Below are 18400 nucleotides of genomic sequence, written 5' to 3' on the forward strand. Positions count from 1 at the left end.
AGAATGTGTTAATCTGTGAAACTGGTTCCCACCAAGTCTGGAAAACTTAATCCGTCTTGGAGCATAGATTTTAAACTATGAACAAAAGATACTTAAAGGCTGTTTTATGCTTGTCGCGTTATGGGTATGAGTCGGACACTTGGCCAGAGCAGGGAAATCCCTCCCATTGAATCATGAGTTTCAGAAAGGATCCCTTGCTTTCTAAACTTCTCAGAGAGGTGTCTAGGTGAAGCTAGATCCAATCCTAGTCTCAGACTTGGTCAACAGTTTAGGTCTAAAGGATTATATGTACAGCCACTCATCAGAGTCAACATTTGTCTGTCTGAGCCCTCGCAGGCACCTTCACTGAAGCAGTGTCACAAAGTTGGAAAAAAAAAAAAGATGACTTATTAAGGCAACAGATATAACAAATTCAGAATTGCCAATGATAAATGCTTTTACTGCAAAAATTGAGCTTGAGTTAAGAGTTCAGCAGTTTTGTTAAGAATACTTTCCTGGGTAACATCTGACATAGTTGAAGGCACAAGTCTTACCAAAGAGGAGTTCCTGCTTGGGAAGGAGAGAGGTCGAGTCCCATCAACCTGTCTGGTAGTTGGAGTTTCTTGTCCTCAAGTTAGAGGATTCTAAATGCCAACTTTATACTCACATCAAGGTGGGACTAAGTGAATTATTGTGTGCTGATTGTTCCTTCGCAAGGATTATTAATTCTGGAAGGTCAGTGGGGCCCGATGGTTCAGCACAGGGTGGGGGACTTAGTACAGATGTAGCGGGGTCTCTCTGGCTTTTACTGAAGCAACACCAGGCTGGGAGGCCCCTGCCTCACCCCGGATGTCACTCAGTTGGTTTGAGCATCAGACCACATCAGTCACATCTGTTTTTTGAGATAAACATGTTGCTCAAGACAAAGCCTACTATTCCTTGCTGACTTATGGTAGCTGCTGTAATCAGCACCAACAGCTCCAGTGTCCCACAATGATAATGACAATATTCCATAGAATAATGCAAAACCCCCCACCAGAAGCCTTTTGAGAAAGCTGAATTTAGTCCTATACTATAGAATGCCTACTCTGCAAAAACTCTACAGCAATCGTGGTTATTATTGAGGAATCTATAGGAAGTAGTCAGAATACAACCCACAGTGACTGACACGGAAGGCAGGCAGAAGAGATAAATACTGAAAATGCTGCTTAGCGTGATCCAAAGGCAACTATCTAAAGGAAGCAGAATTTTTTACATATGCTTCTCAGGCATGTCTCTGTAAATGGTATCTTAAACTAATGGCTCTGAACAGCCTTGTTCTTGATTCATGCCTCTGCCATGACTCTGAAAACCCAGCATTTTTTGTTTATCTATCTTGAATAACTTCATTAATCTTATGACCTTTTAGACTAGTACTTATATGGCATACAGTGGTAGTTATCGCTTTCTCTTAAAAGTACTTGCTGCAATGGTGACAATGTATGCTTTTCGCTGTCCCTCCCTTCTATTTGAGTACAGACATTGGCCATAAGGATATCACTTTTTGTCAGTGAGTATAGTAAAGAAGTGAAATGGGCTTTGCAGGGAGGTCGTGTGATCTCCATCCCTGGAGCTTTTTGAGTTCCAGCTGGATAAAGTCCTGAGCAGCCTGATCTGATCTTATACTGTGAGACCTCCTGAGGTCCTTTCTAACCTGACTTATCTTGCAATCCTATTCCATTTGGACAACAGAGCAAACCAGATGCATACCTTGCACATCTTGAATAGTGCTTTGTAGAGGAATTGCAGAGGAATGAAGGCAGGTTAATTAGCATTGATAATATACAGCTGTGGGCTGGCTTCAGGGGTGGTGGGTTGGCTGACGTGGATAATGTGCAGCTGTGGCTGGTTCCTGCTAGTAGTTAAATAGCTCTAAGGGGTATGGAAGAGGAGCACTGGATGAAGAGAGACCCGGAAGAAGCAGAGGGAGGAGAGAGAGTGCCCTGGATGTGGGAGAGACAAGGAGAGGCCCTGGGAGAAGCAGAGAGAAGGGGGCTGGATGAGGAGAGGCTGGCTGGAAGAGGAGCCTGAAGAAGGAAGAATCCAGACACAGCAGTGGCAAGGATAGGGTGGACTGGCCTGAAGAGGATGAAGCAACAGCATGGACAGTAGATGAACTTCTGAAACCTTGTGGGGGATTGGTGGCTGTGCTGGGGCAAGGTGTGGGAACTACTTATTGAAGTTAACCTGGGGGTGGTAAAAGCCTTATTGCAGCCGGCTAGTTTTGCTAATGCTGTAACAGTGCTCTACTCTTCAAACTACTGCATTTAAAACAGAGTCAACAGATTTTTCTCTGGCAATGTTCTTAGTAAAAGTGACCCTTCTTTCACTTGGTGAAAAGAAGGTCTAAGGTGACCAGACTTAGGAAGCATTTCTAGGATGTAATCCCAGAGTGACAGAGAGGCCTTTACACTAAGTAAGGTGTCTGAAGAGAGTCAGGATTCCAGAAACACTCTTTTTCTTCTGAGTAAGACTGCACACCTCCTTGATCAACATGCTCATGTTAGGAAAATTTCTGCTCAGCATGTTAGTTTTTGTGGATCCATTTCTGAAGGCTTATAGGAACTTTTTTTTTTTAGCATAGTTGGAACAAGCTTTCATTTCTGCTACTGAGCTGGATGCTGCTCTCTGGGCAGCCCAATTACTGTTACTAGATTGTTTAAATGTTTCTAATCTGTTTTGAGTCAAAAACAAAACAGATGATCATGGCATGCCTTAAGTGGTAGTTTCAAATAGCCTGGCTGTCTTCAATGTAACCTCTTGTGGTAGTTTAACTGCTGGGAGGCTGGTGGGGACTAACATTTTAATTTGTTCTGACTGCCTCCAAAATACCTGTTCAGCTGTTATGTGATGAGAGGACTAGGATTCACACTTCCACCTTGGAGGCTAAATATTGACAGTACTGCAGTCCTCACAGCTGCCATGGCTGAGTTCCTTCGCATACTTTTTCATAATTCCTGGTTACCTTCTTCCTTCTTTTTGTCTATGAAAATATGACTACTTCTGTCTCTGTTCATCACCAGGCATTTGTGAAGGAGCTCATAACCAGGATTGCTCCAGCCATTACTGTAGCTTTCTCTTTTAATTTCTCTAACGGCATTAAGACAGCGTTGGCGCTGAAGTTGAGAAATATTGACAGTAAACTGAGATTTCGACTTGCAGTTCCATATATTTGAAGAAACTCTTATGAGGGTTTGGAAACAACAGCTGAGCATATTTGCATAGATGAAAAAGAGTTGGTTTACATGTCTGCAGCTAGTCGGTTTATTATCTGTGAAGACTTAGCCCTCTTCTTCCTAATAAGAATTGAAAACCCCGGGACGTTATTTCCGTGTATTCATTCTTAAATATATTACAAAGCAGTGTAAAAATAGCAAGTGTGGTGTACAGGCCTAAAAGACAGGTTGCTCTATAAAACTTTCCTAAAAGTCAGTGGGGATAACTTTCAGATTGTACCTTTTTCCATAATGGTGTTCTTTGTCTGGGGTGTATATTTAAGGAATGTACGTTAACATCTTTCTGCAGGGAAAAGTATCCTATCGGCATGCTAACGAACAAGTTGCTAAATGTGACTTAGCAGCTACTGTAACAGGGAAACAAGTCAGGTTTGAGATGGTTGTGTGTGTGTTGATGTAACACACTCCAAATGCCATTTAAAAATCATAATCTACTTTCCCTGACACAAGAACATTACCTGATGGTTAATATGTTTTCTAATACAATGTGTTTTCCTGGAGGCAAGACTAGCTAACCCAAAATCTCATGATTCTTGTACGGATTTTTCTAGAGAACTATTTCAACAAAATGTTTGACTGAAAGAAAAAGAAACCAGAATGATCTGTCTTCTAGAGTAATCCTGGAATAATATTCTGAAATATTCGGATGTACACATTCTACATTTGACTAATAAGTAAAAAAACCTCTCTGATCATGATACTTGCCATATCTGAAAAAATCTGGGGGAAAATGTCTGAAATGAAATGTTACAGGAATGTCTGAGAAGCAAAGATTGATATTTACCAAGTTCTCGTGTTCTTGGGTGGGATTTTTTACCATTTTGAAAGTTGAGTTTTCAAAACACTTATATGCAAGAGTATTTACTACTGTGTTTAACATCTGTATTTGTAAACATGGAATTCTTCAGCTTTTGCAGATGGTTTAAAAAAAAAAAAAAGGCTTTTATGACTTCTTGGAGGGGTTGGTTTTGTTTTGTGTTTTCAAGGAATTTGTTTAAATTTCACTATGTTCTGAATGCCAGTTTATGTTCAGAAGTTCTTCTAGGATGTGAAAAAAATTCACATTTATAGACTATATTAGAGGTAAGTGAACTCTTTTAAGATACAGGGTTCCAAGTGTGGAACAAAAATCAAAACTTCTCAGAAAGCAACCTGCTGCTTTTGAATTTTAAGTAGTGTTCATGTTCTAATCACTTTGACAGTGCTAAGAAAGATAGTTTGATAACTAAAACCTGCTGGATGCATAAGGGAATAACAGTACCATTAGAATCTCAAAAACTTTTAGTTCAAAAGTGCCATTACATGATTTTGCAACTTTTACTTATTTCAAAAAAAATCCCTTACAGCATTGGCTGTTCGTGATTCCGAATCTAAGTTGACATTTATTTCATATAGACAAACCAGGCAATTTACCCTCTCTGCTCTCATTTTGTTTGAATAGGTCACAATGTCCTAATTTTAAAATGGAAAAACACTGTGGGGTTGTTTAGGTTTTTTTTTTTTTCCCCTCCTTGACATCCTACAGAGAATGACTTGCAATTCAGTTATGTTGAACAGCATTTGTATATACTTCTTCTCACGTTTTCATCTAGAGGATCCCAGCCAAGGAGGAAGGTTCTCTTGTAGTAGGAACTCTGCTTACAATGAAGAGAGTTTGTTTCCCAGGGCATTTTCACACAGTATCTGTCTCTGAATGTCTGTCCTCCTCCTTTGTGTTCTTTCTTTTCACAGATGCATATTAGCAAAGAGGAGAAGTTGACTGCAAATTCATTGCTTTGCCTTTTTTTTACTGTTTTGCCCCCACCTAAAAACTTGTAAAGTGGCCTAAACAGCTAGTGAGTTTTGTGTATCTCCAGTGGAATAGATCCTCAGCTCCTTAATCAAAACATCTTCACTGCCATTATGATCAACCTTTAAAAATGACATTTCTGGCATCAATTTGAGTTATTTGACAAAAAAAAAAAGAAAATTAAAAAAATCAGTCTCGGTTCACAGCTTTTCAGCCCTAGCCCACTCTATACAGCTGTATTCTTTTGCAAATTAGAAAAATATAAAGAGACAATGTTTTCCTTCAAAAATGCATTGTTATTTTCCTGACATCTTCATGCTAACAGCATGCTGATGCATGCTAACATGCTAAAATTTACAAATTTTGCTTCATTACAAATTTAGCTATCATATTAATCTGCGTAACAATACTTCAGAGTGAACATTTAAAAAGTGAAAACTAAAATGCAACTTAATAGGCAGAAAGTTTGGATTTTTTTTTTTGTCAGCACAGAAGGCTGACTTTTTTTTCCGAGTAAGCCTAGTTAGAATGGTGACTTGTCAACAGATCAAGTACATAGCTGAAAGAAGTGCTCCTTGCGTTAAAATGTCTGATCTGGATTAATTATCCACTAAAATACAAAATCAATTACAAAAGCTCCTGTTATTTTGCCAGTCTGTGAAGAATGTAACAAGACTTTTGCCCAGAAGCAGCATAAGCTCAAGCTGAAATATGTGAGCCAAAGAACTGACAATGTGCTTTATTTCTTCAGTTTGCATTTTCTAGCTAGGGAATAAACTCCTGAGGATTGTGTTACCTCTAAGAGAAATATTCCAAGCTTTGAGCATGACCCTGAAGCTTGAAATTTCCATTGCTGTGTGATACTTTTGTGATCAAAAAATGCATGAGAAGAATATATTTTAGGCATACTGTCATCCTATAGAACTATAATGTAGTCAATTAATTAATTGAAATTAAGTTTGTGAAAGCATTACTTTAAAAGAGTTTGCTCTTTAATGTGGCTGACACACATCATCCTGCATTGTTCAAAAAAACCCAAAAAACACCCCCCCATCCCTCCCCGTTCCCCCCCCAGCCCCAACACTGCAGTTATAATGAGTGAGAAAGCGTATGTACTGCTAGTCAGTCACCCAGTAAATGAGAAGCAAGCCTTTCGGTTATTCCATCAGACAGTAGCTTAACAGATACTTTACTAGTGGGAGGTAAAGGTTACATGGGCAGCTGAATTCCAATTTGCATTTTTAATAAAGGGCTATGCTTATGAAGGCTGCTGGAGTATTTTTTTTGTGCTAAGAGCAATTGGCTTTTTGTCTGAATTATGCATAGCAAGGAACAAAGAAAAAATACTTGTATCTTTTGGGGCGCATCCAGGTCTTCAAAGACTTGTACATGTGTCTAGATTTTAGGTACAATTTAATGTTAATAACATTACTTTAAAATGCAATAAAATAAAATTAATCATGGGCCTAACCTTCAGGATCAGTGGCTTTTGCTTCAAATTGTTCGTAATGGGTTTTGGTGCACGTTAAAATTGTCCCCAAACTGGCAGCTCTGCAGACTGCCCCCCTCTCAGTGTGTTTGGCATCAGTACAGCTGGGTGAGGCATTCCTGCCTTCTGTGCCAGCTTGTTGCTGCATTTTAAAGGTGAGTGATTCTTCAGTGGTCATTCTCACTAGAAGTAAATCAAGGCTAATAGAGTTATCCGTTTAGCATGTAGAATGGATATTTCTTTTGCCAGTTTTAATTGCTGTACGCAGTGATAAAAAATTAACTTCTGGATAAGTAAGAATAGACGTTTTAAACGTCAGCTAGTCCAGTCCTATCTATGCTGATATTGATATCAATGGGTGTTTTATCAATGAATTTTAAAGCAAGACAAATGTTAAGAGCTTTGAAATTCACATTAAAGAGTGGTTATGTACATGACAACTATAATCTTACATGAAAAATTGTTTAAATGGCCTTAGGGAAGCAAACCCACCAAAAGGAGATACCGAGACTGCACCCTTAACATAGCTCCATGTAGCTGTTGCATAAAAAGATTACGAAGTTAAAAAACCAAAACAGAATAAATACAATGTAAAACATTGCTTTTAACTAGAGCTCCCACAGATTCACAGCACATTATTCTGAGTGTTGATTAAATTTCCATTTTTAAGACATAGTATGCATGTTAAAATGAAGTTTGTTCATGAGGAAGATTTTGTACTTTTCTTTATTCCTAGATGACAGGACTTTATAGCCTTCCTGTCAAATCTGAATGTACTCTTTTGTAAAAGAAACAAGGCTTTTTTGAAGTACTATTGCTGCAGCAGCAGCAACATTTTCAAGCAATACATGAGATGTCCATCTAAATTAGTCATGCCTCAGAGTAGTAGGCTGGTAAGGTTATTTTAGGTCACACATCTGTGCAGGTAGGAAGCTCTCCCCCTGTTTTTAGCATTTAAGCTCTCTTCTGCGAACTTTTTGCTTTTCGTTTTCTATGGATCTAAGGTTCTTTTTTATGTGAATTCACAAGAGCAATCTGTCTGTGGTGGCTGGGCCTTGGCTGGCTGCCAGGCACCCGCCCAGCTGCTCTCTCACCCTCCTCCTCAACAGAACAGGGGAAGAAAATAAGATGAAAAAGCTTGTGGGTCAAAATAAGGACAGGGAGATGATTTACCGATTACTGTCATGGGTAAAACAGACTCAACTTGGGGAAATTATTTCCAATGGTAATAGATTTATATGGTGAGAAACAAAGGCAGATTAAAACAATAGCTTCCCCCCGAGCAGCGCAGGAGGCTGGGGAATGGGCTCAGGCCATGGCCGTTCATCACTGCTGCTCTTCCTTCTGCACGTGTGTCCCCTGCTGCAACGTGTGTCCCCTGCGGCAGCGTGGGCTCCTGCCGGAGCCGGGGACCCTCGCTCAGCTGCCTGGAGCACCTCCTCCCCTCCTCTCCTTGAACCTCCATGTCACAGTGACTTTTCTCAGGCTTTTTCCTTCACCCCTCACTGCCGGTTGTCCAACGTTTCCCCTGAGGCGCCAGTGCCTGTGGCTGGGGGGCTGGCTGGAGCCAGCTGGAACTGGCCAGAACCGGCTGTGTCCGGTCTGCAGGGGCGGCAGCCTCTCCTCACAGCGGCCACCCCCGGCCTCTGCCAGCACCTGGGCACTTGTGCCGCACACCTTGACCTATTGCATGGGCTGACTGAAAAAATACTGTTGCAAATTCATCTAACTACTAATAAGTTTTCAGAGAAATGTGTGGTATCTTGCAAAAGGGTGTACCTGGCATTCCTGGTCCTCTCCCATATTTAGAGGTACGTACTGAAAAAAAAATCCATTGTTTGAGTTCTGCTCCAGAGGTTAAAAAAAAAAAATCTTTTTGTTCCACATTTCTATAAATTTCTGGATTTTCACATTTTAGGCCTTGTCTTAAAACTGCTAAAATGTATTTCTTTTTCTATGAAACAGAGCAATCACTTGTACGCTCAGTTTTCTGTCACCGGTGGTGCTGTTTGAAATAAGCAGTCGTAGAGTTGTGAGCTTGTGAACTTCGGAATTGCCATATTTTGTACTGACCTGGCAATGCCCCAGCGAGCCTCGAGCCTCGCCTATCCCCCCTCTGATGGAAACTCCCTGAGGAGATCTGCGTAAGCCTTGAACCGCCAGGGCCCATGCCCTTGTCGAGGGCAGGGGGAATGGCTCTTTCCTCATCTTAAGCAAGCAAACAGAGAAAACCAAAGGAAAAAAAAACAAACAAGCAAAGAAAACCCTGAAACCAAAAGCCTATTTAAATTCCCCTACCCCCCACCCCCACAAATTTTGGGAAGTCTTAGCCTTCATATTCCATGGCAAAAATATTCATTGTCCGTCTTCACTGTCTATGAAAATGCATTTACTTTATTCAGTTTGAATTTATCAGTTCCATGTTTCAATTAGAGGCAATTGCAGGAAAAAACATTCTGTCTGTTTTTCCAAAGCAGCATTTGTTACTAAGTCATTAACTTTATCAAAAAGTTTTTTTCTTCTTAGACTCATAGAAAATTCTGTAAACAAGGGAATGTTGTTATGTGGAGCAGCATTCATCCACAAATTGCACTTATATCAACAAAATCGATACTTGTTCAAAATGTCTTACAGGTAGCTGCAGCAGTGTCAGTCATTTGAAAGTAGGTATCTTTTTATAGAATACTTCTCAGGATGTCTTCTTGAACTTTCCTTTGAATTTTGCATAAAATAAATTAGTTCTTCCATCAGCCAGTAAATTAGAAGATTGAAGTGAGTAGCTGTTCAAATCAACATGTTGTTATCATTAGGTACCACAGATACATATTAACATAAGGATGTATTAGCTGTCTTTCCTCATCATTCCCTTATACCTAATCATAAGGCTGTCTTAGACGCATAATTTGCAGCTCAGCTGTGACAATGGCATCGGTCTCTTCAGAGTGCTCAGAAGGCACAGCTTCAGTTAGTTACTCTGGCAATGATGTGATTGAACTAGAGAAGGGAAAAGTGCTTAATGAAGTAATGTTCTGGTCAGACAAAAGCAGCTCAGGGAAAAGGTGTTTCCTTTTGTTCCGTACATTGTTTAATCTTCTGCCGCTTAGCTTACATATAGCTTTGTACAGTTAGCTTTGATCAGCTTCAAATGTGAAAGAAAATCTGTGTGTTGGTTTCATGTCTCTCTGAGTGCTTTCCTGGTGTGCTTGAACTGAAGTGTTCGTAACTTAATTTGAATGTGTTTTCCTTGTGTCTGAAAACCACTCATTCTTAACTTTTTTTTTTCTTTGATGCATTTGTGTCTGCAGCATGAAGAACCCCTTCTTTAGAGGTATTGCTAAGAGATTTTGAGACATATTTAAGGCAAAGCAATACTTCTTACCTACTTTGAACATACAACAATTGACTTTTATGTTTTTGTGTCAGCTGTGATGATTGTTAATGTGCCCTGGTTTTGGTTAAAAAGTCACTGTCGATGGGTGTTTGTTCTTAACAAGTCCATCACATATATAGATCCTCTCTTGTCTTCATAAATACAATATTACAAATGTATGCAATGTCTTGTATCCTTGAACCTCAATAGGAAAAATACCAGACAGGTAAAAATACTTGAGTCTTCCATTTGCCACTTGCTCATAGATAATCTGCTCTTGTGCTTCCCTGTCCCACATAGACTTTCTAAAATCCTCAGGGGCAAATAATCTCTTCCTGCTACTATGTATTCTGAAAATTTCCAGGAACACTTAAGTGTTAACAGGAATGTCAGAATCACAAGCACAAGTACAGCTGAAATATGCTCTTGAGAAATATTGCTTTGTAAGTGCTTTAGGAGCTGTCATGCAAATACTCCTGCAAGCCTGTCTGGGTAGCAGTGAATAGAGTAATAGATATTGTTATGCCAGGAGAGGCTAGAAAAATGATTTTATTCAGGTGAGGTTTATTTTGCTTGGAGGGAGCAGTTCAGGACAAATACTGAATCAGGGACTTTATCGAGTTCCAAAGTTGGGAGTTTGATTTAATAAGTTCTGTTTTTTCAACTAAAAATTCAAAGGGAATACATGCATTAGAATATATGCATTGCCAAAAGGAATCATTAATACCTTGAACAGTACAGGTTTAGCAAAAGATTTTTTAACACCTGCAATGGAAATTCATGGGGAGTAGAAGAAAGGTGGCTTACAGGTATCCAGAAAAGAATCAGAGTCAAGATTTTAGATTCTGCATATAATCAAGTTAACCATTAACAAAACATTGATTTAATGTGTTTTGTACAGTACAGCTGTTTCATAGGTAAGGTATTGGTAGATTACTTTTTAAAAAAAGAACCTGTTTTTATGTCAGTAAGAGACTCTTCTTCCAGTGTTATCAGCTGCTCGATATTTTAGACTGACTCCCCTGACTGTAATAAGGGACGAGCTTGATAAGGACTTCAGAGTGAAGGGTCTATATGGGATCAGAGAAGTGAGATCGCTTTTCCCAGAAATGTAGGTACAGTTAGTCTCCTTTCTTGAATTTGTGGAATTGTTATTCTTAAATACAAAGGGTCTTGCTTTCTAGGTTTATATTAAGCCTTATGTGATATGCAAGTTTCATGACTAAATATCTGCATAAACTTTGTGCAAGAGAAGCCACGGTACTCTTTAATAGTAGTACAAGTGCTGGTACAATTTTAAGTGGGGAAATAAAAGACAATGGAGTAGATAATTGTTAATATATAAGCATAATGAAACAGCTGTTAATAAAAACTCCTTAATAAACAGGGTAGAGCAGACATGAAGAAAATTGTGTTATTTTGTCACTAGAGTTGGATGAGATGTACAGATATTTTAAACTATTGTCATCAAGGTTGAAAGAAATTTATTTGGAAACTGAATTGATGATGTAAAAAAATGCACTGAAATCAGTGTCCTTCTGAAGAAGTTAAAACCACTGATAATGATTCCAAAAAAGCCATCTTCATTGAAAAATGCATAATTTTAGTAGCCGAGATTGATTTGTCAAGTATTTATAAAAAAGATTGTATGAAAATGTTCCTCATTGTTTTTCATGCTTCCATGGTTGGTACAACTGTGCATGAATGAATGCTACCGCAAGCCACATCAGCCATGTAAAGGAAAATTCCGAGAAGGGAGCAAGTTTATCTTTAAGTGATGTAAGTGCTACGCCACTCTGAAAGCTATCTGCGAGGATGTATGTTAGGATGTACACTGGTGAGATTACTTTTCTGTCTCTGTGCTTGCATCCCAGACTATATTCAGAGCCTTTTGGCCACAGTTTAGGATTTAGCCTCCCAGGTACCTATGGAATGACTGACTAAAACCAGCTGAAGCCACAGAAAATATTCTTGCTTAAAACTGCACTCAAGTGAACCAGGACTGTAGTCTTGAGGACGCTCAAGACCTTAGAAATATAAAGTAGTTTACAGAAAACATAGCAGACTTGCTTGATATTTAGAATTGTAATCTAGCCACTAATACCTTTTTATTTTTTCTGTTTTTCTTTTTCAAGGGCTCTTCATTCAGGAATGTGTTCCAGACAGTGATTTTAATATGTTCAGGTAAGAGAAACAATGTATTGTATCTCTACAAGGTGATGATTACAAAAGAAAAAAAAAGTTATACCAGCTGTAATCATAATCTCAACAGGAAAAATACCTAATAGTAATCACATTCATCCAGAATTTGGAATGATTTTAAGGGGTGAAAATGATTGTCCTAAGAACTGCTTATTCTTAGTAGAAAATGAGGAATTTATCTAGTCTTTAGGTTTGCTTGTGTGTTACTTTTAATAGAGTACTGTGTACAACCTCTCAGTTTTTTATAACTCAGTTCCATTGTTCTGGGAACAACTCAGGAAAGAAGTAACATACGTGTTCCTCCTACAGCTTTACAAATGTATGCCTATCAGGAACACTAGCAACACCTCTGGCTCTAGGACCCAGACGTGTGTGTGTAATTTAACTACAAATGATGCACAACCATGAGGCCCAAGTACACCAGATGAGTAATATACGTGCATTTGGGATGGTGGTGGGTAATGCTGGTTGCAGTTCTCCACTTTCATAAACAGCTGAGTGGGATTATACGCTTTGCTGCCGCTGCTGCTCATCACGTGTTATTTATAATGTTTGCACGTAAACCCCTATGACCTGTCTTAGACTAAGATGATTCCTGTAGAAGGAAAGTATGATAATATTTTCCGGAAGAGCAAATTTTAGTAAGTTTTCCTCAGCTATTGATAGCCCTGACTGAGAATTTGCTTTTATTTAACCTATATGAACCTAGGATTCCAGGAAGTAACATTTCTCCAAAGCTATTTGGTTAAAGAGATTTTGACTCTAGGGTACAAAATGTAACAGGAAAGTCCTGTTTGTTTACGATGGTAACACTAGGAATTAAAATCTTGGTTTAACTTGTGTTCTTTAACAGTTGGTTGAAAGAATACATTAAGATAGGTCCAAATCAGGAATTGGAGTATTGTGCTGTTCTAGGGTAGCAGAGGTGACTAGGGGATTGTGTATGTCTCTCTATATATGGATTGTATCTAGGTGACTGTATAGGGCAGCATAAAAAATCTCTTTCCAAACTTAACTGTTTTCAAAATGCTGTACATTATCAGTGTTGGTCAGCTCATGGTGGCTGTGTATGGATGTGCAATCAATGGCTTTGCACCAAACTCAGCTCTGAGGCAATAATTGATTAGGGATTTATACTGCTCTGCTATTTGTAATTTTAAAGTGTAATATATATTGGTCTATGAACCTATAAAACGCTGTAAACCAAGGAAATTAGTAGATTGCAATGACAATTTAGAAGATGTATTCTGCAAGGGACAGCCACTATAAATAATTTAATATTGTAAAAGCATAGTAAATGTTATCTAAACTCTTTTCCATTAAAATTAATGGAAATTCTGTGATCAAATTCAATGAGGAACCTGGGTAAACACTCCTGAAAGCCCTGTCCCTTTAGGCCGGTTCCTTATGTGTTTTGTATTGTTTAAATCTGTAGGTGCAGTTATGAACTGCCTCAGTAGCTGGGTTTTCTATTTTAGTTTAATACACAATTGAACTGAGGCTTTCAAAGTAGTTCATTGATTAAAATTGATGGAAAAAGAGTAGCTAAATTCTCTGCACGTTTTGAAAATTTTAGCCTTTGGGTGTTAACTTGTGGAATTTAATCAGTCCTTAATCAAGTAGAATTCTCACTGGGACTTTTGCTTGAATAAAAACTACACAATTTGATCTTTTGGTGAGAAGGTTTTACAGAAAACTTGTTTCTGCAAGCAGAAGAAAATTTATGCAAGAAAGGTTCTAAAGTACATGAGAACAAGCGTCTCTTCCCAATTATAAATAGCTAAGTGCTTTTTATTGATTGTGGTGGTGGGGTTTTGGTGAGCATGAATATGCAGAGAAATTTGTGACTTAAACCAAAATCCAACTCTACTGTTAAGAAAATCCACTTTACAGGCTTGAGATCAGGTAACATTTTGGTATTTTCTTTTTGGCAGTTCAAATGATCACTTATTCAGAAGCGAGGCATAGCTACTATTCAGATTTGTGTTCTTTAAAGCGATGAGCAAATTATATTAAAGAAGCAGGATGGTCTGCTGAGATTCAAATTGTGCAAGACAAGAACTTCCAAGTTTATTTTTTTTTCCAGAGGACTAGTGGAGATTAAGGGCAAACGCCCACTTTTGAAATACAAAGTGTATAGGGACACTGTCTTACAAAGTACAGTGATGTACTTAAAACTGGTCTAAAAGTTTTGTCATTTAAAGCACAGAGAAATTGCAATCCTGTAAATTCCAACACTACAAATCCCAGAGGTGCACTGATTTTCTTACAGCTCCTGTGCACTGATTCTTTTGCATTAATGCTTCTGGGGTCAGGCTTTGATTTTGTAAATGCTTTAAACTATTGTTAGCCTCACCTTTGTTTAGAAATGATTCTCAGTTGAAGGTAGTTCTGAGAAGCATCCACTGCCCTTTTGAATTCATTTAGGACATTAAATGAAGAAAATCTCATCGAAAAAGAAAAAAAGGAAGAAAAAAAGTAGAGCAGGAAAAATCTGATTAAACAATGAAGGCTGTGCTTTCCTAGCCTTCTTACAGAACTCTTCTTTCTAACACCAGTAAATCTTTTATTTGTGTAAGAGTTCCTCATATGCACAAATTATAGTGTATGATGAGAATGTTTTCTGGAGATGATATGAAATAGAGGCCTTATTGGGGGCCATTGACAGAACCACCAGATTTGGTTTTATGCAATTAAAATGAACTTTAGGTTTTAATAATATGTGGTGAAGAGAAGAGCAAATTAAATATTCAAAAAATAAATAAACAGAACTAGGAAAATGGAAAAATGTCTGAAATCTTTTCTCTGAAGCTAGAACTACATGCACTGTGGAAAGCCTTGTGTAAAACTGTGTGGTGACAGATCCATAATCACGGCATCTTAAATGGGGAGCCCCTTTTTATAAAGCAAACCATAAGTTCAAATTCTCCCCAATTTTAAAGGTGTCAATACCATTTGTGGGGAAAAAAAAAAAAAAATTGTCCTCTGAAATTGAATAAACCCAAGATGCTAGCCCCCAAATATAAATGACCTTGAGTTCTTGAGGATTGTATATTATGCTGTAACCACAGTTCTTGATGTAAGAAATACTTGTGATGTTCTCAAGTTTAGAACTGAGACGGTATTAGTGGAAAAGCATTTACTCTCTCCTGTATTCTCCTGCTCTGCCTTTACGGGGACTGCAAGAGCTCCTTGTAAAATGCAGCTGCTGCCCTTTGGCTCATACCTGCTTGGAGCAAAGATCTCTGGACTGTCAGGGCCCTGGGTACCCTGGTGCTGTCAGAAGCCTGTGCCCACCCTTTCACCTTGTTGATCCTCACCTTGCCTGACCTCTCAGCTTGACCTCGGATGCTGCAGTCCTAGCAGCCCTGTCCTGCTGTCCACTGGCAAAATGCATGTAGCAGAGAGGACCGGGGCTGAACTGAATTAACACCTTGGGGCCCAGGGGAACATGTAGCACTTTCTAGAGTAGTCCTCTGACATGATCTACATGTAGTATTTTCAGAGAAATTTTGAAAGACAGAATAATTGAAAACCTTCATAAAGGAAAAGGGATTGGAAAGCAGCATACATTTATTAAAATGTAGTTTGTGTAAGACTGACCTGGTGTCTTTCTCTCCTAAAAAACATCCTGAACAAAGGAAATGTGGTGAATTTAGTCAGTTTTTTGTAAAATATTTATTGTTAAATTGAAATATCTTAGTCAAAATGTTAGTGATTCAGGGAACTAAACAAAGAATTCTGTGTTGAATAAAGGAAGAACCAGATGACATTTTTCATAAGATAGTTTTAATTTTTTCCTGCTGAAAACAGTAGCAAAAGGGTATCAGACTTAAAATTTCCAGGGTTCTCCTGACCTGAGCTCTATGACCCTGAAATACTTCTTGTTATGCCTTACATGGTAAATAGATGAGGATCAAGGCTAGGTTTAGCAGAATTAATCTCCGTCTTTATCAAGCACTGAAGCTGAGTCTTGATCAAGAGCTGCTGAGGAAAGTCAACATTATTTATGTCTGTGTGTATAGAGAATGATTTTCACAATATATTTGTGTAGGGGAACCAAAATGAATAATGGAACAGAGCAGTCACCTTACATGGAAGAGACAAGGCTGAAAAAAAAGGCAGCTGGGAGATAATAAGGTTTAGAGTTGATATGATCAATGTTCACAAGATTCTGAAGGTCATGGGTAAAATGAACACAGAGCTATTATTTCCCAAATCCTACAATGTTTGATCTACAATGTATTGATGAAACTATTAGGAGTTTGGTTTAAAGCATAGAAGAAAGCACTTCTCAAACTTCTGAAATGTATTGTCAAAGGAGGATGTGGAGGTGGATTCAAATTCATGGACAACATGTCGATAGAGATACTAAATGAACAGGCAGGGATGTACTTTCAAGTATCATTCATCCAATAAGATGCCAGGGAAGTGTGGAAGAGGCAGAATAAAAAGACTGGGCTTGCATAATTTCCCCTAGGTAGCATTGCCTGTGCCACTTATGGAGACAGGGTGATGGCCAAGGAGGGACACTGCTCCAACCAAACAGGGATATCCTCACGTTCCTGTATTTTCAAGTTCAGTATATTAAAAATTGTGTACCGATATATGAACCCTAGGATTTGGAAGGAGATTTTTATTTCAACTGGATTAATGCTTTATCTTTTGATAAGTAAAATAATAGGATAGACTTTCAGGAAGGATGGTTTCAACCTGGTATGTGCAGCAGAAATCCACCATTCAGTAATTCTTCAGATTATATGTGGATCAACGAAAGAATGGTAAGAAATTCTTAGGTAAATTGTATTAATTTAAATAGGAAAGTATGTTGGCAAATCAACAGATATTCTATTCCCACAGACAGTAATCCTACATACAGGCTTGCTGCTTTACTCTTACTGTTCAAAGTACTCCAGAGCAGGACACTTGAGGTACAAGGTACATTACAGTTAAGGTAGACAGGATGTTTTGGTAGCTAGTAATATGAAGTATTGTTTGGAAAAGACATTTTCTACTAATCAGAAAATATCCTCTGTATATTTGGCATGCAACAGAACAATAGTGGAGGAGGAATCTCAGTCTCAAAGTGAGTTTTTAACAAATGCCTGCCTCTGTAGGACCATATGCTGTTGTCTAATGAGTAACTGGAGAATTTCAGCATTCTCATATGGCAAATACCACACAATATAAAGTATTAGAATCTAACAGTTGTCTAATAACAGACATCTGTCTCTGGATCCACTGAAATGGTGACACCTCTGAAACAAGTGTTCTGAGGGGGTTCTCAAGCTATTATTCTCAAGCTAAATTAGATTTCCAAAAGTCCCACATGTTTCAATGCTAATAGGTCATTTCTGATTTTGTTAACTTTCTATACAATGCACCCTTATAGTTTGACATATTGTCTCCAAGTTTCTATGTCTTTTTTTCTCTAACCTTGACCTAAGGTCTATAAAAATGGGGGCCTGCCCAGTCTTAGAAAACTGTAAGCAAACCTGTTCACCTGATCATACTTACCTGCCTGCCTTTGCTGCTTTTATTTGCTGTGCTACAGTTTTATCTGTCCCTAAGGCATACTAATTTACCACTCCTTTTTCCTCTGAAATTCTGGGTCAGATAGAACAGCACTGCATCAACTGGAAATTGAATTGCAGCATCATTTGTTTGTTTTGGTTTTGTTTAGGTTTTGGTTGTTGTTTTTTTTTTAATTCAAGATCTGTCTGATAAACTGAGCAGTTGTTCCTTGTGAACTTGCCACATGGAAAAGTGTGTCTGTTGCAGATAGGGTGGAAATTCCAGCTTTTTTTGGGGGTGGGTGTGTGTGTTTTCCCCCACTTTTTAACAAAAGAGATGGGTGTCTGTCATTAAAAAGTGTGTTAAGATCAAAAATTCATAATGAAAGAAAAAGCTGGTTAAGATGCAGTTGCAAATACATTTAAATAAGTAGATTGTTAGACTTCAGTTAATGTGAATTACAGAGATGATTCTCTGTGGTGGGAGTTTAAGACTTTAATGAATTTTATTTATGGAATAAATAAGCAGCCTGAGGTTTTGTTTCCTTTATTGACCATTTTCCCAAAGGGTGTAAGATTCCTGTTTTTACAGTGTTGTTCACATTTGCCCAGAATATTTTTCAGCTGTTTCACAGCTTTGATAGAAAGATTTCTGATTTTGAATTGATGATTCTCGCTCTGAGTAAAATCTGAAAGAATTGCTGGGACAAAGTACAATTGACACCCGATAACACGTAACTGAGTCTGATGAATGTCGAATCTCTTGCAGTTAAGATCTCAGGC

This window comes from Falco cherrug, chromosome 10 (assembly GCF_023634085.1).
Source record: "Falco cherrug isolate bFalChe1 chromosome 10, bFalChe1.pri, whole genome shotgun sequence".
Lineage (NCBI taxonomy): Eukaryota > Metazoa > Chordata > Aves > Falconiformes > Falconidae > Falco > Falco cherrug.